Genomic DNA, 25,359 nt, shown 5'->3' with positions numbered 1-25,359 from the left:
AAGAATGAGAACTGACAATATGGATGCTTAAAAATAAGATTAACCTGAACCTGGTTAAAATTACTCCTCCGTTTCTTCTTAGGAGTTTACTGGTTCTCCCTCTTCATCCAACAAGCCAGACCACTACAAATGAAGGCACCCCAGAAGGTACAAAGATGCTGTCGTTCTTAAGTGAGGTACAAGAATTTACTTAACAAAAGGGCTCTGTTTTTCAGACTTGGCCACTCAACTTCAGAGCAAACATTTTTGAAAGCGATTTTTCAGATTGGCATTTGCTGATTTATAATGCAAATGGGAGCTTCTAATGGCTGCTGTGATAAGCTCTGGACAGGGCTGGGTGTCCCAGGATGCGCCTGGGACCTGGTATCAAACTAGTGTTACTGCTCCCAAAACTGTTGCTTCTTACACAGTGCCATATCCCTCTGTCCCTGTCTGCTCAGCAGTTTGTTCAGCACAGGAACCCCTGTGGTTAGGTAGTCCTTGAACCCAGAGCAATGAGCTGGAGCTGAGGGTACATCCAGCAGAGCTAAACTGGTGCATGGACTGAATCCTGCTGACAAAAGCAGCATGTATTGCTCTGCCTGGTGGAGAGAGAACATCACCATCTCAGTCTCAGCATCCTCAGGATTGTTTAATTCTCACATTTTAATTTCACTATTATTCACACTATACCTCTGAACGTTGTAATCATTTACAAAAAAAATAAAAATAGATCAAGCCCACCAAACACAAACAGAATATTTCAGCATGTTATCCCCCTTTGCCAGTTAGTGCATCACATGCTTTGATTTCCCTGACTTAAGGATCATCCAATTTGCTACAATGCTGCACAAAATAAATCCCTAACCTCTTAAAACAACAAAAGAAGGACATTTAATGAGTCAAAGACAATACTGTATTACCAAAGCAAAGATTAAAGGAATTGAATTGTTCCTTTAAAATAAAATTCAAAAAGCTTTACAGAGCCTGAGAAAGCAAAAAAAAAAAAGCCACACACAAAGAAAATATAATTACTCCAACCACAGAAATACAAATTTTATTGGTAGGAAACATAGCAGGGCTTTTTGAGAGAACACCACTGAATGAAAGCAAGAGAAGCAAAAGCTGGATGAAAGGAAGAAAAGATGAGACAGATGAAAGAAAAGATGAGAGCTGGGTGAGAAAACAGGAGGGTCATTTCCTTTATCTAGATTTGCTAACTTCGCTGTTCAGAAACAAAAGCAGTGACTGTTCTTCACAAAATTGTCTCCAAGGACTCTGTAGCCCATTTGGTGATATTTTTTAAAAAATAGTTTGAAGAAAAGAAAACCGATATTCTTTAATGTCACTCAGCAGTAGTCCTGCAGCTGGGGATTTCTGTTCATACAATGGTTTGAATTTTTTTCTGCTCTAGTTATTTCATTACAACCATAGGATTTATTACATGGTAATTCCCTGAGCTCTTATAAATCTATTTGTTGTGTGGGCTTTTTTTGTTTGTTGGGTTTTTTTCCTGTGATTCCAGACTGGCAACAAATTTTCCACATAAAATTTAATCTATTGTATCTCACTTTTGTATAATCAGATCATTAAAATGCATTGCTAATATGTAAATCTGAGCTAACCTCATTACCATAATTATGCTCTGTAATTATTGAATAAACAAGCATTTTAGAGTTTCTGAAGTCTGCTGAGAACGCGTTTTGAGTTTGGGAGTGGCTTTAATTATGTGCTACCTAATCATTATGATAAACCTTTGTGGCAATCCTGCTATGTGACTGTTTTAAAAGCTGCTCCTAATCTGATTGGCAAGGACCAAAGGTTCATGTGCTGAGAGCACATCAGACAGCATCCTTCAGTCACAGCCCGGCTGCCATACTCCACATGAATTACTGTTATTGTTTAATTTATAGACTTTTTTTGCTCGCAAGCCTCCATGTACTTTAAGGAATTATAAGCAATGAGTCAAATTTTGCCTTTCCCTCTGGAAGGAGAATTAGTGAGCAAACATCTCTGTGTGCGACATAAGTTTATTGAATGCAAAGTATTCTGCAATAACGTACTCACCATAGGTTTTACACCTGCACTGTACAGATGCCTGATGAAACAGCTTTTAAATGTGCTCCCTACTGAGTATTTTTTCTCTATTTTTTCCCCTTTTTGTGTGTGATTTTTTTTTTAATATATATCCCTAAATGAGGCACAGGGTAAACATCAGATCCCCAGCCAAAACAAGTAGCTCCACTGAAGCTAATAAACCTTTGCCAATGTACAGAAGATTCAGCCCATTACCTTTAGAAAGCATCATGAGCAGAGCCCTGCTGGCTTCTTCAATCCTGTTTCATTTTTAATAAGAAGCACAGAGTTCTGTGTCTGCCATTGTCAGAAGATGCCATCTCGTCTTGACCTAAGCAGAAAATGGAAACTTAGTGCCTTTGCAGACCCCAAGAAAAAAAAATCCACCATCTGTGGAGGATATGACCTTTGAACAAATGACTCATAAATGATCAATAAGGTCTTGGCAACGTTTGGGCGTCCTTGGCCCAGAGTGCTATAAACAAAACCACTCATGATATTGAGCTTTTCTCCTTTTACATGAGATTTTGTGTAGGAGACTTAATTAAAGTTTGTCAAAGTGTAAGAAGGTCAATAAGATTGATCCATACGAATTTTCAGAGTGAAAATGAAAAAACAAAATGCATTTGATCTATATATTAGAAAAACCAAGCATAAAAAACCTAGTAGGCATACTAACTAATCAGTTTTCCTCTAAGCTAGCAGGTTAACAACTCCATAGTTCCCTGAAGGGCAACAGAAAACTTAACACACATGTATGGGCAAGGGTCTTGAAACTCAAAATATATATATATTATTTTAGCCGTTATTGTAGAGTCTCAAGGCTGTTTTGGTGTCATTTGATTTTCTTAAACAAACAAGAGAGAGACTCAAAATTCCCCATCTCTCACAGAGGGCAGATCTCTTTTTCTAGTCCTTTGTAATAAAGTCCCTCAGCAGCCTGGCCTCTACATATTCAGTCCCTCATGTCTCCTTCCCTGGACAGTGAACTAGAAAGGAAGCTCAAATTAGATTCAGGCAATGATGAACATTACCTTTTTGGTGAGCTGAAGCTTGTCAAGCTCTCTTATCCTTTAGGTGAGTATCACATTACCCGACCACGGGACAAAGATTTGATGTGAAATTACACTTCACTATGCATTTATAGGACAGACAGACTGTTTTATCTTAGATGGGGGAAGAAAGATCAGACCTTTATAGAAAAGAGAAGAGGATTATTCATGTTCCCTGACAATAGCATCACCTCATAGGCAAAGACCAACACTTCTCTATGTATGGATTTTGTGCCCTTCTGCACAACCTTTTTTTGAGAGCACTGGGAAGAAAAGTGACAAGAGTAAACATCAGTTAAATAAATCATTTGCTCTTAAGGAGTTCAAAATGTAAAATAGGAAAAAATCCAGGTGACTGGAGAAACACATATTCAGGGAAACATTTTAACCTGGAAATCAGCCACAAGAACCTGGTATGGATATATCACACTCAAGCTACGTTTAAATCCCTATTGATTCCACTAAATCTTGAGTCCATCCTTTCCATACAGAGGAATTTCTAGTGCAGAAAAAACAGCAGAAGGAAAGATAAGATCAGTGCTTTGTTCAGGAGGAAAATCTCAGCACAATGCCAGCCTCAGAGCCCACACCAAGAATGACACTGAATAATAAAATAATCTTTTCATTACTGTAGGGCCTTCCAGCAGAAAATCAGGAAGTGCTTTCAGATATCCGTTTATCAAACTTCACTAATGAAATGATAGTTGTGTGCACATCTTCTGGATTTAAACAAACTAACTAAAAAAGCTACATAAAGGTCTGTGGTTATATCCCTTTTTTGGGAAAAAAAAAGGCAAAATTGCAGTAATTTCAGGTCTTTCTTACAAGACTGTTCATACTTCCCCTTATTCTTTTTTTTTTCCTGCAACCTGCATCTTTGGTTCCCACCTGCATTGCAGTGCAGCTTTCACAGCCTGGACTGGTACCTCTGTTCCCAGGTGAGAGGCAGGCTTGAACCCACTCTTTCCTTCTGCCACCTCACTGAGCCCATCTCCCCCTGAGCAGCCCAGACAATTTCCGTGGTGGTACACAGCTTTAAAAAGAAAGCAGAAACCCCAGGATGCAAGCAACCCGAGCCTGCCAGGGCACAACCATACCCTGAAAGCCGGTATCAGCACAGGTGACTCAAAATAGCATCTCTATTAGCGAGCTCTTCTGCCTGCTCACCTGCAGAGGTTCACAGTGCTGTGCTGCACACCGCTGAGAGCGGAGAGGGAAACTGTGGGGCAAGGAAGAGGAGCAGAGGGAGAGAAGAGCCTGGCCTCCTTTGGGACTGGGGGCTCAGGTCCATGCAGAGCTGCCCCACTATCTGGGGAGGCTTTGCTGGAAGAAGCGCAGAAATCAGTCAGGTTAATCGTTAAGATGATGTTCGTTTTGGCCTGAGACATTGCAGTCCCCAGATCCACTCCTTTCTTATGGCAAAGGAAACAGTGAACAGAAGCAGAGGGACTGCTAGAGGCAACCAGTAGAGGAAGGGAGCCTCCCATACGAGCTCTGCCACAGAACAAAACATACGTGGACCCTCAGGAAAGGATTAGGAAAAAAAACTTATTGCATCAATGTTTCATCATTGCCAACAGATCCATGCATTTAAGGGTCCAATTTCACAGGAAAATTGGATTAAGCCTGCAAGGCTGCTGGGAAGGGCTGTCCCGCTCTCATGCCCATGTCCCAGCCTGCATCACAAGATGATTGGGCTGAGTTTTAATCTTTTTTTTTTTCCACCCTGTTTGCTTACTGTTATGGTGTTACATTTCAGCTGGATGAGCGAGGCTGGACAGCCCTGCAGCTGGTAGTCCCAGAGCCAGGGAGGTGCCAGGAACCATTGACTGGACAAGGCCACCTGAGCTGGCCAGCAGGATGGGGCCCTGCAAAAGAGCTTTTCCATGCTGGGGCACTGAGCTGCTTGCTCCTCCTCTGCTGATGGCGCTTGCAGGTCCACACTCAACTCTGAAATGCTGTCCCTGAGTCACAACCAGTCTGGACGTTTGACAGTTTTGCTGCCGCAGATAAGCAGCAGGCATGCCAGCAAACTCTGTCATCTCATATGCTCCGTATTCTTATGAGAAAAAACTGCGCTGAGTCATCAGTAAAAAGAGCTATTTCCTTGGACTGCAGGGGCTGTGGTCACTAGGTGCACCCAGCCACCAAAGCAAGACGGGGCATTCCTGTACCCCTTTCAGCCAGTTTGCACTGCCAGAATTGCAAAAAGGTCTGCCTGTATTCCTTATGTTGGGTGCTTATGACTGACCCTAGGATGAGACGCACAGAGAGGGACCTTCCCACTATCCTGGAGATTACTGCAAGGTGATGCTCAGAGCCTCAGACTCAGGTTCAAGTTCACTGTTTCACTGGCAATCTCTTTCAGCTGCCTACAGAAAAAAAGATGTGGAAGAATTAAGAGTGAAAAAACCCTTCTGCCCCAGATTCCCCCACCTTCTTCCTCTGTACATTTCCTCAGCAGTTTCTCAGTGCAGAAGAGCTGTTACCGCACTCGCACATGCGTGTGACACTTGGCTTCAAAGGAAGAACTGCAAACCCCTCTCCCTGAAGCAACACTAAAACAGTTAATTACACTAAGCTAGTTAATAGCTTTTCATCATCAAGGGCTGGTTGTTCCACATACACAGGGACAGAATCCATTTATTTTTTATGTATATCCTTTTATTTATCTTGCTTCTACCAGCTGTATGGTAATTTATTCTCTGTCACTGTTCTTAACTCACGAGTTCATTTAAAGTGTGATAGCAGTGGAAATACATTAACAGTTTCCAGAGAATAAAACCTTTCTGAAAATGGAATCCAGCACTTTACTTTTACAAATACAGAATTTACACATTTTCACTTAGCTTAATTAATTAAATCCATACGGGAATTACTCAAGCAGCACTGTATGGCACAATATATATGCCGATACCTAATTATCATCAATTCAGGCAGAACAAAGCAGCCCGAAAACTGCCTTAATGCAAGAGGTATGCTGGGATCGGCCGAGGAGTGAGCAGAGCAGTCCGAAGCCAACAGCTCCTGCGTTGAGGTTTCTGGGATGTGGTTTCTCAAGCTAAGGCTGTGTTGTAGCCAGAAGGAATGGCTCCTGCCTTCTTTCCATCCAACCCTGCATGCACATCCCATCTGCTCTACTTTGCTTGTTTTGTTTATTGATCCCACTGAAAAGTGAACAAGTTTGGAAAAGGCTGGCAAGTTGAAGGAAGGCTGAGGTCATTTGGGCAAAGCCTGATCAGCCCACGTACCTGCTCCCTTGGAAAAACCTGGTTGCTTTCAGCCCCAGGTTTCTGGGATATCAGAAAAATATCTGTGAGCCTTTCCCCTCTGGAGCCATGGTACCTCAATGTGCTGCGGCCAGGTAAGGAAGAGAGGCCCTGAACAGCAACAGACTCCTCAGTGCCCCGACCCCAGGAAGCCCTTTCCACGGAGATGCTGAGCCCAGCAGAGTTTCCCTCAGCTCTCGGAGCATTCAGCTCAAGCCAGAGCAAACCAGTAGAAAACCTTCAGACAAACCAGCAGAAAACCCTGTCGAACCGAAGAGCTGCCAGCCTCAAGAGAGGCAGTGGCCAGGCTGCAAGGAAGCCTCTGGTACCAGTAAGCAAAAGGAAACTGAAGTGGGGAAAAGTTAGGAAAAGATGCACACATCCACAATCCATCGCAACGATCATTATTATTGATTTCACTGCTGTCTTTTAGGGATGCATCTATTACAGGAACCAATACTTAATGAAATTAGAAACACACACACTTTCCCATAAGCATGCTGGAGACAATTGCCCATCACTGTTCATTTGTTGTAACTCTCTAGATTCAACCACTATCTGGAAATACCATTTCGATATCGACACCCCTCTTAGGCAAACATGAAGTAACATAAATAAATAAATAAACAAATAAAGCGAATTCTACAAATTCTCTTCCTCATCAGACTAGATGGGTTTGCACTGGCAGCACCTGCTGGAAGCATTCGGCTCCCAACAAGAAGCATTTGTTGCATAGCTACCAATATGCTAGAGGAAAAATGGGTGCCGTGCACAAAGTATTTCAGTCTTCACGTATTTCAGTCTTCACGTTCACTGTTAATTTTGTAAAACGCTTAAAGATCAAATATTTCTCAGTTGTAAAACGGTAGTTCTATTAATGAGACTGCTTTAGCTAGATTTTTCTTATTGGTATGTTTAAGTAAAAGAGATGCAAAACACAGAATTTCTCATACAGGCCTTAAAGGTTTTTTTTCCTGAAAAACATATTTTAGATGGTTTTCCTCAGGTCTCAAAAGTGGCTGTAAAGAAAAAAATTTTCCAAACTTGCATTTTTTTCTTGTTACTCTTAGATTAATGTGAAACACAGGCAGTTGTTCCTTTCCAGGCAATGTCAGTGGAGTTCATCACCAGCCTTCTAGAGCTCTAAGTCGCCTGCCATGACTCTAACTCCGAAAGAAGCTATCGTGTACAACCTGGTCTTTCCCACAAAGGCTTTTAGCTACATCTCACTCAAAGTATGTGTTAGACACTTTAGATGAAACAACATTTTCAGCTTCGGCTATTACACAGTTAAACAACATAGCTGCCCTCAGAAATACTGGAGACCTTTTTTAGATCAGCTGTGTGTACCAGATAGAAGACCAAAATGCAAAAGCATTTTATTTGATTTACTCCAAGATCAAGCTCCCGGGGCTTTTCAGGTTAAAAAGGTGATTTCTGAAGTTCTGTTTGTATATAATAGAAAATTGCTGCACTTCAGTGTAATTCTTGCTTCTCCAAAATACAATGTCAGTAAAGCAGGGCTGGTACTAACATGAAAGTTAGGCAGTAGCACAGGCCCATCAAGCACTACCGTATACATCAGTTTAAATACCATTATGGAAAACCTCTAAGGAATTTTATAAAAGATAATAGGCTTTTTAAAAACGATGTTTTAGAGCAAGAATATTTTTCTATTAACTAGTACTACATGGTTCAAAAATTTCAGAGCGATCTCAGTCTCTGTTAAATTCCATCTGCTTTCAGAATCACTTCCATAAAATGCTTTTTAGACCTAGTGTCATCCAAACACTTACTCAAGTAACCAGCTTTAAACATTTGACTTGCACCAGCCCAGCCCACAGAGTGCTTCAGCACGTGTTAATTTTAAGCATGTGCTTAAGGCCAGTAAGAGCTGTGCCCGTGCAGGCTTTGGCAGGGGGTCTTTCATTTATGCTAACCGAGCAATAATCATAGTGCCCCCCTGCCTGCCCTTCACCCACAACAGAAAATGAAAATCCTCACAGCTGTTAAGTGGAAGAGACCATGAGCCCTACAGAGGCTGCTTTAGGTCCCAGAACTGCCACTGAAGGTAGATTTGTGGCAGGCCAGCCCAGGAACGGCTGCTCCCTCCCAATGGCTGCAATGCCACTGTCAGCCTCGGCACCGCTGTGCTCACCATTTCCCCTACCCAGTTACACACACTGCAGCTGCGTCTTCCTGCATCTGCCTTTCTGCATGGAGAGAGATGAACCACAGTAATAAAAATAAGTCTGAGTTTAGGAGCAAACAGTATCGTTCTTAACATTTGGAAGCATTAATATTTCTGAACGTACATCATCCCTTCAGAAAGCAGTCTTCAAGCAGCTTCATAGCACAAAAACTCTAGTTTAAGCTGCCCAAAAACTAGCAAGCAATCCAGATTCGCCCATTTTACAGCACAATGGTTCATCTCAAGAGGGACTGCAAAACTGGGCTCCTCTGCATACGCCATTTTAAAATTTGGGGAAGGCAGGCAATGGAGCTATACCAAGCCACATTCAAGCTTCACGCCCATGCAGAACAAGCTCAAAAAAAGGTTGCCAGTAAACCCTTCACAAATTTCTAGTAAGCTGTGACTTCCACAATTTTTAAATAATGACAATCATGAAGACATCTGTGCCAGCAAATACATGGTGCTCTGTCACACTGTTGTTAGCTCTCTCCTCGCAGCAGCTCGACTTATGTGTGTGCTTTTGTGAGGAACTCCAGCATGTCCCAGGCAGCAGGACACAGAGTGAAGAAAGCTGTTAGCAAATCAATCCTAAAGTGATTTATTTCCAAGTGGCAGATACCAAGCAGGCAGCATATATTTATCATTTGGACAAGGCCTTAATAAAGATAAATTCAGAGTATGAGTCTCTCTAAGAAACGGCTTCAGCTGCAGGCAAATGCCAAAGCTCACTCCTCTGTTTAATTAGACACATATGCTTCGGCTGGGCTAGGTTTTAATATGGATGATGTTTGTTTTCAGTTATGAATATTACAACTAGTTCTCTAAAACCTGAGGGTGCTGAGGCCAAAGTGTGAAATTCTTTAAAGATGGTGTTTCCAACACCAATAATGCACAGACATCACAAATCAAAACATGCTCTCCAAGACAATAATTAACGTCTACTTATTACCTGAATAAAGGTATTTTATGACCTTATGAAAACACATGAGCAATACCAAATGCTGTGGAAGACTCAGAGTAAATGACCGATTTAGGACAATATGAACGTTGCTTTAGAAGTATTTCTGAGCACCATAAAACAAGGTGGGGGGGGGGGGGTGCAGCAGCAGGAGAAGAGATGCAGGGCAGGGGGAGAAGAAAGCAGGACACAGTTTCATTTTGTTCAAAAAACACACTAAGCTTTCTTTTGTCTATACCTAGATGGCCATCCATCACAAAAATCATCTATTATTTACTGTAATTTAAAATATTTTCTGTGCTCTGTGGTATAGCTTCCCAGTTTCTTTGAGACTAACCTAGAGCCAACCCCATCTTCTTACACAGGTGATCTTTCTTTCAAGTCAGTGGAAGCTGTGGGAGCAGATGGGTTGCAGAAATGAGGCTGAGCTACTCAAAGGGATTTAGGTACACATGTTCCATCAAAATGAACGAAAGGTAAACCTCCTGTGTGTTTTGAAAATCTCAATTACTGTTCTGAACTTAAATTCAGTGATAAAAGCCCCCATTATTCATCTGCTCAATAGCATCTTACCTAGACCTTTTTGCAGAGCTGCCATAGGGTTACATGCTCTGCGGTCACATCTATTAGCTTTGTAAAATACGACCACGACCAACCTGAGGCTAATGTCAAATTCCAGTTATAAATAACTCTGTTCTACCAAGTGACTGTCCACCACTGCTGCCCCACATGTATAATGCAAACCAGACTCTTTGCTTGTCTACCCTGCCATCAGCCAGGAATAACCTTTCTGAAGCCAAGGGAACTATGTGGAATGAGCACAGTTCAAGTGCAAAGAGAAACAATTCAAAAAAAATTGCAAGGCAAAGTTTGATCTGTGATTTCTCAGAGATTCCTAAATCCACCATTCTACTGAAGGCAAAAATCTGCCTTAATATCTCTCCTTTCAACAGCGTGGCTAGAGCAGCCTCTCTAAAGACACAGTTTGCAAAAGCAAAGATGCTGACCCACTGCAAAGGGACACAGAAATAACCTGAGCACCTTTCCATTCCCTCACAATTCCCATCACTAACACCACGGATTCCTGAAGGAAAACCCAAGCCATGCTGCACCACTCGCTATCTGGAGAGCCAGCAAGGCCCCAGTGGTGAGCCCTCAGCTGTGGATCAGGGACCCACCTCTTACAGAAACTGGAAGACACACTGACTGCAGATAAGACTTAGGAACACAGAAGCTTGACAATATGTTTTAAAGCAGCTTCTAGAAAATAAAAGAAAAGAAAAAAAGAAAAAAAAAAGCTTTTTACTAGAGTTTTCTGTTCTCATGTGCTTTCTTCAATGTCTTTTCAACTGAGAAATCCAACCAGAAATGCACATAGGGGCTATCCATAACTGTTCTTCACACCAAGAGCCCAAAATGGTTTATAACATGATGCTTTTCAGACAGGTTGTGCAGATAAACAGCCCTTCTCCTAGGTGAGTGCCTGGTGACTCCCCCCAGCCTCAAGAAATCCTTGTCATACTTTGAGATGCACTAAAAGGTTTAGGAGAACAAGTGATAATAACTCTTATCAATCTTGTGTTGTGGCACATCTCTTTCCTTAACAAATGAGACCAAAAACACCGAGGAAACCCCAGTGGGAAACGGAGCTCTGTAAGGATACAACAGAAAAGCTTAATTCCTGTAGGAAAGGAGAGACAAAGGAAAACACAAAGGTAAGTTCTCCTGCAAGTTTACAACAGGAGAATCTAACAGGTGGCCATATGATCACAAAGCTCACATGGATGCATAAAAACACTGATACTGAAAAGAACTTGAGGGTTAACCCAGCCCAGGAGTCTGAAGGAGCTGCCTAAACTCAGGGTGGAATTTGACTGAGGACCTCCACCTGATTCTTCATACAAGGAACGCAATCAGAAGACACTAACATGATGGGAAATTTGCATTTTTGAATGATTAGATGTCATCTGTCAGCTTTATAGCTTTCCTTGATGCGTCTGGGTTAGGCAAGCGTGCTAATGTAGATCAGCTAACTTGAGGTAAACATCTCAAGGTAAAACACCAGCGAAGGGGAAATTTTACTATTTTATTTTTTAAATAAACACATTAACAGACCAACACTGAAACTCTATGCTCACCATCTCAATTTAGTAATTTTGGAGATTGCCTTGCCCTCCCGAGGCAACAACTGTGGAACGTCAGGTGTCAGACGGATCAAGAACTGTAATGGCTTATACAGGCAGAGTTTTTCAAGTCAGCATTTACTGAGAATTACAAAGCCATTCCCCCTGTTACTAAGGATATATTTTAAAAATGGTAGACACCACCCAGCATACCCCATCAACGCTTAAAAAAAAAAAAAAAAGATCATATTTTATATTTAGGTAGCTCATCTGTAGGAAAGGAATGCATCCATGCACTAATGTAAACAGACACATGGAAAGAGAAAGACATGAAATAGTTTAGAGGCATTATATAATAACTGTTGACAAGTGTTGGCTTTTTAACAGCAATGGCTTTAGAAATCGGGCAGGAACCCATCAGCTTGCAGGTGCTGAGAGGAGAATAAATTGCTTATCTGTCCCTGCTGCTCATTCTCAGGAGAGATGCTATATCATGTCATTCAACGTGCTGATCTCTTCAGACAGGTTTTTCCAGTGACAGAATTTTAGTGCCAAAAGTATTGGTTTACTAATAGGGAAACATGGCTTCTCCGAGTTGACATTTCTATATGCTGAACACATAGGGATACCCTTGGGAAGTCACAAGTAGCAACCATTTTCTAATTAATTAATCCGCACATCTCCTCTTTCAGCTACATCTGTATACATCAGTACTGACATCAAATTGTCTGTTAACTTCATCAGAAGTATTTCCTTTCCCTGAATTTCCCAGGGGCTGTATCAATACCTGCTTCCCTAAATAAAAGTGGCAGGCAGATGCAAAGCGGATACCAAGTGACTCCCCTGTTCAGCATACCTCCAGAGCAGACAACAGTTCAAAAGGGCTATTAAAAGGTCAGAGATTCTTCCAATTGACAAGGCACCAAGTCCAGGTGACACTCATCCAAAAGTGCTAATAGAAATGGAGACAGAAATTGGAAAACCTATAGGAGACATTTGACAAGCTCAGCTGAGTAAGGATCCCTGAAGGCAGACAAAGGACTAACATAAAAGAGTATTTTAAAAAGACCTAAAAACAATCATGGAAACACATAGATAGAAATATTTACAGGCCAGTATTCAGGAATATTTTGAGCATTGTTTTCATGGCTTGAGACTTTAAGACGTCCACCTTCTTCAATTTGATACTGCAAGTAGGTGATGTGGTTTCAAGAAAATGCAAATCTCCCTCTTTTTGCCACCTCCCTGCTCTTTACAGCTATGCCTTTGCTTTCTTAGTAGACGAAAAACCCTGTTAGAGGGATCACGTTTAATGAAAAGGGGCTGAAAGTGAATTCTGACAGCATCAGATGTCAGGAGGTGATGCCACTCCTTATACATTATTGTATTCAGAAAATCCTACAAGTACTCAGGCAGAGAAAACTCCCTGACTTAAAATCAATACTAAACCAAAGTCCTTTATCCTGCCAGTAACTACTGTTTGCATGCAAAGCTGCTGCATATGCCTTCACTGGGAGAAAAACTAGTAAGAGTTTCCTTATATTGGCAGAAAAACAAAGAGCTCAGATATCTGCTCTTAGTGCTTTTGTGCAGGGGTGGATTGGGAGGAAGAGGTAATAGCCACATATCTCACAGCTGAACCTGCAGAGCCGTGAAAGTCATGCAAAACAGCACTTTCAGTTTCTTCAGTAAGCTGCAAATCTCTCGATCACAACTGCCTGCATAAATCATGTCAGCCCATTCTGCTGTGGTCACACACACAGTCCCTTGTGTATGCACCCAATAAATGTAGTTCCTGAAAAGGGATGCCCTGTTACCTTAGGGGACACACTGGGTTGTCAGACTGGAGGTCAGAATGGAAACAATCATAAATACCTATAGAAAGACCAGTTCTTCTCACAAAATCTGATTCGATTGGAACAAAGAGATGAAAATTTTAATGCCTCTCTGGCCTGCTCAGACTGTGGATTTAGAAAAACTGTCCAGGAAGCCTAGTTATTTACTCAGCTCTATATCACTAAGGTCACATTGGATTGAGGATAGGAGTCTTTTCTGAGAACTGCAAAAATATCCACATTTCAAGTTCTTGCTTCTTAGACATCTCAGCTTTTTCCTAATAATACAGGAGTCTCCATGCACAGAGTACTTTGGCACATTTGGGGTACATGTATGCACCACGCTCCCTGCAAAGGACTGAATCCCAGGCTGCTGCAAACACTGAGTTTCTAAGCAGGGTCATGGCTGAGTGTGGGAAATAGCAGGAAACATCAGCTGCGGAGCTGCTATGCATCTCCATGGCCAATCTTCTTTGGGAATGTGTGTACCAGAGAGCCGGTCAGTGAGGCACAGACCTGCTGAACTAGGAAAATGGAGACCCAGCAGAGGGGACAGGTCACGCACCTCGCAGGCAGAAGTGGGCAAGGTTTAATCCACAGTCCTAAACACAGTTCTTTGCATCCCTCTTTCCTTGTTAGTCACTTTGAAATGAAAAAAAAATGGAGGAAAAAAAATATGTTGCCTAGAGAATATCAAGAGAGACTTGTTCTGTTTCTTTTCGAACAAAACGACCACATTTCAAGGAGCAGAACTGCAGCATCGAGGGTGAACTGTGTCATACTGAAAGGCTCCTGGTGTAGAAAGGCCATCCTCATCAAGGTGCTCAGCCTGTGCAAAAGACACTGACTCCATCCACCTCATATCCACTTGCTCTTTTTCAAGGAATGATATTCCCTAGTGGAAGCATTCAGGCTACCTGACTCCTCCCCTTACCCCTCCCCCCCACCATGCTCTTCCTTTGAAACCAACTGACTTTAGTTTAAAAGAAAGACAGTAAAAAGAAAAAGCACTGAATTCTACAGATCATATGTATTCCAAAGCTTCGTAGGATGTGTGCACTCCGTGTAGGAATTGCAATCTATTCACTATAACATTTTCACCTGAGTAGTGTGGTTTGTTGGCCTTGCAGTTGGCCAGATAGTAAAGGGTATTTGATCACCTCAGTTTGAAAGATCACATTCTAGCTTTTGTTCCTCCGTGGTTGCAGGGCCATTTTAAGCTGTATTTTCTAGCCAGCCTTTCCACAGCTTCTGCAGAAGCATGTAATTTCCGCCAGCACCTTTAATGCCAGCGCTGTTTAATCCCTTCCTGAAATGCAATGAAAGGGAGTTTAGAAGCAGGTGAAAGTATCTGGATGAATAAAGCAGAATACCACACTGTCAAAGCCTGAATTAGTCGGTGTGCCTGCACGCACGTTGTTTTATTATAGTTCTAACTAATAAAAATGTGCCAGTGCACCACACTGGTGGAATCAGCTGGAGGACTTCATGAGCTCTGTCAGTGAATCAAAATCACACAATCTCCTGTGTTAAATAACATTGTGCTGACGTGCTCTGAAAATGCAGAGATGGCCTCAGCTCCCCACTCAGCTTGTTTATCACCTAAAGTGGTCTGGTATGGAAAGCACCTTTTGCTTTTGAAACTAATTGCAAAGGAAACAGAGTAATGTCCAAGAAAAAGCTAGGACTTTGTGGGAAAGCAATTAGGTCTGTGGCTCCCATGCTCACTAACTGATGGCTGGCATTCAGGTTTCAGGCATATCTGGTTTGTTGTTGTTTTTCTCTATTGGATAAAATAAGATTGGATGCTCTGATGCTCACATAGACAACCAGACTCCACCTGAGTGGGGCCCTTCAGCCACATACTCTAGAGTTCGAGAAGTCCCTGAAGTGAACCTGTGGTTTGAATCCAGCCCATCTAAATAACCCCCATCACATCTGTTTCCCCAGCAGGATGGCCCCGAAACTCTATGGGGTTCTGAAAGCTCTCCTCTTCTTGATCTAATTTAACATGGGCATAGGTTGGAAATAACTCCTCAGATGTCAATAATAGTTACTTGTAGCCTTGTCTGTTATAGAACAAACACCATATGTGCAAAACAAGTATGAAACTTCCAGGAGAAATTCTTCTCTGTTGGAACAAGATGGCATTTGGCACACTCACTCAGAACTGCCTACTGGATTGGGCTGTAAAGAATCAGTCCCCTAAGGTGGAAAAACATTCAACCTTCTGCACTTAGCAAGAACTCTAGAGAACAAGAGGTTCTGGCAATTAAACGCTACAGGAACAACTAAAGACATTGAACCCTTCCCATGAAGACCCATGACATTTGATTTGGATACATTCCTCTTCCAAATCCCATCAAAATCTGTGAGAACTGTATCAACACGTGATGCCCAAAGCCACCTGTGTGAAGTGGTGCCCTGTTTACACAGACATCCCCGCTCTGCCTCACCAACAGTTTAAAGACTGAAGCACACGAAAAACTGAGATAGAGGCTATGGCACATAAGCAGGTGAAGTGAGTGGAGAGTTAAACAAGATTTGTTATTTCCCATGTTGTCCTCAATAGCTGATGCTCACGTCCTGCCAGCTCTCACCCTGAGTCCTCTCGGCCCTCTCTCTCCTGTTGTAGCAGGGGACGTGGCTCTGCACAGCACTGCCTGCCCCAGGAGAGCCAGGCAAGATCCAGGGACATTTTCTGGACAGCTCCTTCCATGGCAGGAGACAGGCAGGCAAAGATGGGGACACGGAGCCAGGGCCTCTTTGCTGGGGCACTGAGTGAGCACTAAGCCTTCTTGACAAGTTCACATCTCTGAGTGGACATTTGCTTTTTATTTTTTTTTCCTAATTACTCTTGGATTTCCCCTGGCTTGAGTGGTAAAGAGCTAACAGCAGTTGTTTAATTAATTAATACTCCAAGGAAGCAGAAGTCCTGCCATGCTCTGAGCTGCATTTATATGTGTTGAACATGCTCCAGTCAGGTAATAGAACTAAGCAAGAGCCTCAGACTGTGGACTTCATACAGGCTGTTTCAAACTGGTATATGCAACTGAGCTCAGGAAAGTAGCAGTGATGCTCCAGGTAGCTGCTTACTGCACATTTCCTTACACGTCCCAGGCAGATCAATGGTCGCAACTATACTTTTGACAATGCTGATTTAAAACCATGTTATGGATTTCATGGACTGGTAAGACCCTTGTAAGAAGAGAAACCCCCTGAAACTTCCCCTGAAATAATCTTTATCAAAGTTATGTCAGGGCATGCACATACACCCACGAATCTAACTAGTAACCACTCCTGCACTGTGCACCATATTCAGAAAACTCTGAGGAATGAAAGTAGTGACAATGCTGAATAACAACTATCAATGGTAGCTCTGCAGCAGCTTATCTTGTTAGCTGTCAGGAAGCTGGAGACTGGCAGGTGAGCCCGCAACAAAATACGAGGTAATGTTGTCCAAAGGGAGCGTTTCTCCAACCTGTTACTGCAGCATGGTGTCCAACTTTTCTTTTTTTTACTGCAGTGACACAATACTACTATGAAGTGGTGCTTCACTTAATTAAGTCAAAACTGAGACTACCATGCATATTAATGAGCATCCTAATGAGCATTAATTTTTGATGTTCCTCGTTAACAAGCATTATAAACTATGACAAATTTCTGTTTGACTGAATGCCAAAATTTGGATGAGTGGTGGTTTAAAACTGTAAATCTGAATGTTTCCCCAGGGGATTATAACGCCATGCATAAATACTCTGAGAGCTTGTAACGTCAAAGAGGATATATAAATGCCACAACAGGCTATCTTCCACTGCCCTTCTGAACATGTCTGGTGGAAAGGCACTTGCATCTTTCAAATTGAGGTAATTTAAATTCAGAGAATAAAAAAGGAAGTACCTAACTTTCAAATGGTAGAAGTGAATTATTCTGATCCCACTGAAAGCAACAGACATGCTTTAATATTGAGAGCTGTGCATGAGCAGATGCAGACTCACCCCTTTGAGCCATGTTTGTGCAAACCCGTCTAGTAAACATGCATGTTTTTAATCTGTTGTAATGACATTGGCTTAAACAAATTAGACATCTTTAAAGGATGAACATCTCTTAAAAAAAAAAAAAAAGCCTAGACCATGTCATATAACAGTGACAAGATCTATAGGACAACAACAAACCCATATATGTAATCCATGCAGATATTGTTGTCTTCATTGTTACCACAGCTTTCCCAAGACTTCAGCTGCCTGACTCAAGCAAAGAGCTATATGGCTTTGTCACCGAGCAGCTCTTCCGAAATATACTCCCGATATATCTAAGTCACTGTTGCATTTTGCTCATTTACAGATAATCAAAATCGCTTTTTTTTTTAGGCATTTTTGCCTTGCTTTTTTGTTCCAATTCTATCACGATCAAGCACCACTTTGAAGATAATAAACATTACACACCAAGTGAGGTTCGTCTGTGCTTCTCACGCTTCATCGGTTCAGAAGGAACAAACTGGTGTAAGATCTGCATTAGTAAACAAACATAAATAACATGTCAAGTCAGGAGAAGGAAAGAAGCAAAGTTAAGGGAGGCTGACCTGCTGTGATTTCACCAAAAGCTTCCAAAAGTTTTCTACAACTATGTTACCCATCTAACCATCCTCCAAGCATGAGATCGCCATCCAAAATCATATGAAAATGAGAACAAAAGTGGTACTCATGTTATAATTCACGTAGCCAAAATTGAAGTTAAATAGAAATAAAATCACAGTTTCATAAAAAGTTCAAGTTTTTGAAGTTGTTTCTTTTTTATAGTTTTTAGAACAAGCCAGTTTTTGTGAGGTTTTCTGACTTTTTCCAATATTTTCCTCTGATTAACACTAAAATCAGTAGTGACATTTTGCTTGATCAAAATCTGGTGCTCAGTAAAGAAATATACTTATTTTAATAAATTTTGAAAATTATATTTTTCAAGAACAGGTGAGAAATTCAACAATGTTGGACAGACTCCCCCCAACAATCACACAACTTTCCAAAAACTGATTTCCATGAACAAGAAGGCTAATCAGTCCATCATAGGTTGACCTCACAGCAGTCAAAACACCAGGGATGAGATTCATTTTGTCCTAAAGCAGACATCTGAAATAGGTCAGATAAACTGCACCCCAGAAGCACCCGTCCCTCTTCACTGAATCCAGAGCCTGGGACACTCCATCTGTGTATTAAACAGGTTACGTTGGGTAAAATGAATCCATGGATTCATGAATCAGTACCATGGAACTGATTTTTTTTAATTATTTTTTTTTACATTTGTTTTCTAAAAAGGAGATGCAGACCAATTTTAAGCGAGATCTTACGTGGCCTGTATGTCTGTGGACCCTGAACACACAAAGTGGATAAACACAGCTCTAGAAAAACAGGTGACTATTACAGGGCATGATGTGTGAAAAGGAAAAGCACTTGGGAAGTGCCTGTGAGGTACTATCTGGCGTCATTACACAAACCTTGTCTATAATCATTGATACACTTGATTATTCAGGTAAACCAAGGTAGGCCCAGCGGCCTGCAGGGCCCTGTGAGGAGAGGCTGGGTCTGCCTCAGGCCGGTCACAGTCATTTCCAGCAGCACCACTGCAGGCCGTGGCCAGGCCCACCTGGTTTTAATTGGCAATAAACTAATTGTCCCCAAGCTGAATCTATTTGCACATGACAGTAACTGCTAAGCCATCTCCCTGTCTTCCTCACCACCAGCTTTTCCATTTTATTTTTCCCCTGACCTGTTGAAGAGGGAAGAGAGTGGCGGGCTGGCACCAGCCACAGCCAGCATACCACACCAGGACCTGCACAACTCCTTTTGCTGCTCTTCAGTGTTGCAGTTGCTGTTATTCAACACCTCACAACAGCCTTTGGCTGATTACTTAATTTAATTATGTTCCTGTGGCTGTACTTATCACAGAGATTCACTCCCTTTACTACTCTGACCACTGTTAATAAATTAGAAGATGGATATTAGAAAATAACTAGTACTGTCCTCTTTATTCATCAGCCAGTCCTGAATTACCAACTGGTTTTCTCTGTGGTTGCTGACACTTTAGACAGCAGAAATATTTCTGACACACTAAACCAACCCGGATGTTTTATACCTTCTGAACATCTTACAGTTCTGTCTCTCCAGCTGGGGAAGTGAGAACAATGTTGGCCTTTTCAAGTGATCCATCACAATTTTTCCTTTCTTTTGTTGCATTCTCTTTCTATTGGTGTGCCTTTGATTTCTACTTTGATATTGTTCTCAATAATTGAAATAAGATATCCAGCTTTTTACTGACATCTTTCAAAACCATCTTCAAATTATGCTGAGTTTCAGCGTCCCAACAGAACAATTCAGAGAGATCTTCCATTAATATTTACACTGTAGGATCTCAGCTAAAGAAAAATGGATTATTTTACAGCCTCTGTTTAGGTCAGGAAAGTAATCTGTAATTGGCAAATAATGACATGCCTATTTTTCTGTCAAAGTTAATAATAACTGACAGCTAGATTTTCTAAATATCTTTCATTAGAGTATTATGAGGGGTTAGCTATTTTTCTCTTTGAATCTGGGGAAAAACTGGGGAAGACTAGATTAAATAGTAAACCAACAAACACAGATAAAAGAAATCGGTTGTCCCAGGTGAATGAGACTTTTTCAGTCACATTACTCTACTCTGAAATCTGTCATAAAAAAGCTCACACAGTTGTTATTTTTAACCTAAGCCACTTGAATAAGATGGAGGAGCACTCCTTTCAATAATCTCCCTCATGCATCTCAGAAAAGGAAAAGGAGATTAAGAATTTTTAAAAATCATACATTTTCTCAACTGACCTGGGAATATGCTTTTTAAGAAATAACAGATAAAGGTGTGGGTTTTTTTGTTGTTTTTTTTTTTTCCCTCCCAGTTTTTGTGTCTTTTATCCAGTGATTGGATAGAAGCACAGAGGAGTCTTGGAAGAGCCAACTGTGCACTGCCTGAAAGGGTCCCTCATTTTCAGATGAGTGAAATCAGAATTCGTGTAGCTGGCAGCAGAAGGCTATTTCATCTGATCAAGACATGATTCACTAGCTGTGAAAGATATGCGAGAGACTGTAGAAAGTAGAATTAAGGTTCTCTGCCAGGAACGACGTCCCTTTAGGATCCCAGGAAATTCCCCAAAGTACTGTGCAATCATCAAAGTACCAATTGTGCTTATTGCTTGGAAGTACCATTAAACCATCACTGAGAAAAAAAAAAAAAAAAAAGTTCAATTAATGGATTTGTGCTATTTGGCATAGCTCAGGTGACCTTCACCTCTGTCAGCAGAGGCAGAAATCCAGCTCTCCAACTCTGAACATGCTTTAATTCATTAGTTCACTTGTTTCAGGAATCAGGGGCAGCTTGGGGAAGAAACAGGCCGAAGTGCTGGGCCTGCACCTTGCTCCCACCCACAGACAGGATGAGGCCTGAAGCAAGCCGCTGCCAGGACAGGCCTCTGCTTCCCCGTGTGAAGGGAAGGTGGTGGGGGCACCAGGACAGGCAAACCCCCCAGTCAGCCCACAATTCAGAATAAATTGCTGTCAGTCATGGCACGCCTGAGCTCAGGCATCCTGCTGGACAGCCATGAGGCCTTTCCCCAGGGGAGCGACTCTGCAGCCTGATGCTGAGAGGGGTGGTGCAGCAGCTTCGGAAAGGCAGAGAAATGACAGGAATTGGTGACTGCCTCAAGAGAAGGCAGCCTGCTCCCGTCTTCAGGGGTCAGCAGCAGCGACAGCATCTGCAAAGTCACCATCAGCTCAAAGCATGAGAGCAGCACTGCCCTTTTCCCCAGTGCAGGCCCAAGGAGCAGTCCTTGTCCTCCCTCACCTTCCCAGAGAGCACTCAGGTCAGCAGAGCCCGACAACAGCAAGCAGTAAGCTTATGCGTTGGCACTGCATGGCTCAAATCGGTTTTTGTTACTCAGAAATGAAAGGCTCAGTGGCATATTCCCCACTCCAAATACATTCTCATCGAAATCTGCCACCAGGCTGCCAGGGCCAGGGGAATAGGACCAGCATCAAAAGCTGCTGTCATTTTCACCTCACCCCACTTAAACACATTTACAGTCAGCAGCAGAGGTTTGCTCTCACTGTAGTTACTGGGAGGACACAAACTTTAATGAATATTGCCACATCCCAGGTCAATAGATAAACGATTCTGTTATTTAACATAGCTCTCAGAGTGATTTCTAAAAGCAGAAACCTACATTTTATACCTTCTTGTTCACTAACAAATGCAACAGTGAAATTTAGCTTGGCATTGGCTGCATTTTCTGAGTTAAAGAGATAAAATCCTTTAATTCTCTGCTGATGAAATGTTATTTTAACTCAATGCAATGTCTATTTTTCCCTTGCCAAGATCTCCTTTTTTTTTTTTTCCTCGCTACTCCCTGTCTGCAGTATAGGTTACGTAAAATCAAAGCTACAGATCTAGGCAGTAGAAGATATCTTTTATTGAAAAGTTTCCTTTATTGTCAGCTGATAAACTGTCAGCCTGCAGGGAACGATGGCAAGCAGCCCATTCCACACAAGAAGTCCATTCCACACAAGAAGCCCATTCCACACAAGAAGCCCCACAACTTGCTGCTGCACTACCACAGCTTTGAAGACCACAGTGGGGTTGCAAGAAATACCCCCAGACTTGCATCCTTCCCACAGCTTCCAAATGGTAAGATTACCCTTGTCTAAAGAAACACCAGACTTTCTAAACCCAATAAAATGCTTTTACATGAACAGTTGTACATGAAGCCATCTTCTAATCTAAAAAAAAGAACATTTTAAATAATACAGTATTCTGCTTTAACATTTGTGACCAAACAGTTGGGCTAGTACATGAGACCACTGGGAACCAACCCAAAACTGATTTATCTGGTTTCACTTGCCAAGCTGAATGACAAGCTGAAAACTGAAGCAACCAATTACATTTTGAAAACAGTTGCCATTCCGTCATTCCATGATGTAGGCCAGAATTAAGAAAGAGCAGCACCCATCCATATTGACAAACAATGCAGATAAAGCCAACCCTCTTACAGAAATCTCCTAAGAAGAACAATATAAATGCTGTCTTTTGCCTAAGGAGCTGGAGCCTGTGCTGGTAGAGGGGAATGCAGCAGCTCACACCTCTGACAACATATTACAGTATGAAAAATATTAGTTAAAAGTGAGAAACTAATGTAGGGATAATTGGATAGGACAGTCAAGGTGGAGAGAAGGCAAATGAACAATTTTGCAAGAATATAACAAAGTGCTTTTCTTAATTTATTATATTTATTCATGACTCAGGCTACTAGTAAGAGTGTGCTAATGAAAAATCATTAGCTGATGATATCAGGTTAGGAGGCCTGATCAATACAAAGGAGGAATGGAGTATCACACAGGAAGAACTACAAGATCAAAGCTGACATCAAGCGTTTAAGAACTACAAGGTTTTTGCTGTAAAGTGGAAACTCACCAGCTAGAGAAGACTGAGGAGGAGAAAAGCTTGGTTGTGTGGCTACAGACAAGGCAAATACAGTGCTAGTATGGATCGACCAGCCAGCTCCAGCGAGGACACAAACATACTAATGCAGCTCTCTAAGCACGAGAGACAATTCAAGGCTGAGAATAACATTGGTTATTGTCTTTAAATTTGTCACTAACAAAAGTCTCTTGCAGCTAACTGCTACTTTCACCCCCAAAATAAATGGGTTCATATTGACCAAAAATTGATCAAATATAAAAAAAAAAAAGAGGTGGGGAGTATCAAAGAAAAAGAAGATTCTAGAACAGTCTTCAAATAGTTGCAGCAACTGGAAGGAAACTAGTTTAAGAATGAGTTTAATATACTTGTGAGTGGGGATATTTCATATGACATGAAATGAATGATAATTTCCTGCACTGGCAGGCAGGTGAACAGTGCTCGGGGAAGCACTTCCCAGCCCAACGCTCCTGTGCTCCAGTGGCAGGAGTCACCTTGAGTTGGATGATGTTGCAGGATTAGGGCCTAAGGGAATTCATCATATTTAATATTAAAGACTTTACTTTGACACAATTTCAATTGACTACAACAAATCAAAGCAAACTCTGCAATAAATGTCTTCATAATGCCTTGTGCTGTAGCTGTACTTTGAAAGTCCAAAATCAATAAAAACAAAATGGTGACATATGTTTGTATTATTTGAAAAACTAAATGCATGCAAGGGGATCTGTCACTGCAGGATTAATAGAGTACAACATGTTCTGTTTGTTGGGCATCTGATTGTCTGTCTCATAATATGAATTTTGAAATAGCTAGGGATTTCTGCTAGTGCATTTGCAGGTTTATGCTGAATTTCACATTAACAATAAATCATCCTGTATGTATAGTTCTCTTTTTCAATTTACTGCAACATAACTTCATCAATTCACATAGGGAATAGGGCCATACGCATAATGAGTAGAAATCTGATAATAAAATATTAAGTGAGACAACGAAACAAAAACATTTGAAATATTAATACTAAGGCTCTGAAATACCCCTCATTGCCATTCAGCCTACATTTGGTGTGCACATACCTCTTACGTGTCAGTGGAGTGAGCAGGAGAATGCCAGGTAGCTTACTCTAATGACTGCAAAATAATATACTCAAAATTAAGAAATCCATTTAACAGTGATGTAAATAAAAATAAGACACACTCTGTTTTGAGTTCAAACACATTATTTTTACTCTACATGGTAAAATTACCTTCAAATAAGTAATTTTTCACTATATTAGGACCTTTTCCACATCCTAAGTGCTTCATAGAATGAACTTGAATGTATTTGTGAAAAGACTGATCCTTGGCTGTCTCCGTGGCTGCCCTAATGAGGCAGAGAAGGATTCCTGCCACAGCAAGGTCCCTGAGGTGCTGGACTCTTGCATAGCCAGTGCTAAGCCTGTATTTAAGCATTCTCTTGACTTCAGGCACTCCTTTTCAGCACAGAAGAAGTACATGTTTAAATTTGAGCATATGCTGGTACATGCTTGACAGCAATGGGAACTCTGCATATACCTATATACTTACCAGAAATCAGTGCACATACTTTTGCCCTTCCCTTTTTCAGTATCTTCTGCAGATTCAGATACTGAGGCCCCTGGAATTAATCCAGTCTTGGATTCATTTTTTTTAAATGCATCTATATTCAAAACCCATAGGCAAGACTTTTTCAAAATCAAGCGCTTTCATTGTTCCACAAAGTGCAGCTCTCCCATCCCATGTGTCACACGAGTAGGCTCATGAGTTGAGTAATTCTCCTCAGCTAACCAGGATTGTATTTACTTAACTGATGTGAAAAGACAAAGGAAAATATACCACTTGCTCAATGTGTGCAAAATTTATGGTATGTGGCTAACATAATGTGTTTAACAATTTTATCCAAGTTTCAGTCTAGGACAAAACAAATATGTTCACATAATCCCAAGCCATATTATAGCAGTTGTATGCAGTAAGTTTTAATTCATCATTAAGTACACTGTACACATACAGATTTTTCTTTTTAAATAATAATATGCAAAACTTCCAGAGTCATTAACGATTTAATAAGCTGTTTAAACAAGAGAACACTTGGAAATGCTTGATCTGTGCCTATGCTTTCTAAGCAACATGCAATAATTTATTATCATTTTCACAAATTGTTTGTCAGCTAGACCGAAAAACCTGTTCTGCAATTACCTCCATTCTAGAAATTCTCTACAAAAACTTTATATCAATGTGTATAAAAAGTATATGAAAGCATATCAAATATTTTTGATTAAGAAAATGTTAATTGGCCTTAACATGTCATTAAGACTTGCTGTGTACCCAGGGAAGTTCTGCTGCAGGATCACAAGGCTGCAGTATCTA

At 41.3% G+C, this 25,359-nt stretch overlaps 1 long non-coding RNA gene across 1 annotated transcript; it reads right to left on the bottom strand.

The window, feature by feature from the left end:
• Positions 1–2,277: 2,277 nt before the first annotated feature.
• On the bottom strand, positions 2,278–23,910 carry LOC121077518. Its single transcript, XR_005824099.1, has 4 exons — positions 20,795–23,910; positions 17,932–17,995; positions 14,647–14,795; positions 2,278–2,386 (listed from the first exon to the last, which is right to left on the bottom strand). It is a non-coding gene; the product is annotated as an uncharacterized LOC121077518 (long non-coding RNA).
• Positions 23,911–25,359: the final 1,449 nt, after the last annotated feature.

This window comes from Cygnus olor, chromosome 13 (assembly GCF_009769625.2).
Source record: "Cygnus olor isolate bCygOlo1 chromosome 13, bCygOlo1.pri.v2, whole genome shotgun sequence".
In the NCBI taxonomy this organism is placed as follows: domain Eukaryota; kingdom Metazoa; phylum Chordata; class Aves; order Anseriformes; family Anatidae; genus Cygnus; species Cygnus olor.
Note: the sequence above shows the minus strand (reverse complement) of the source record. Positions and strands in the feature narration are given on the sequence as shown.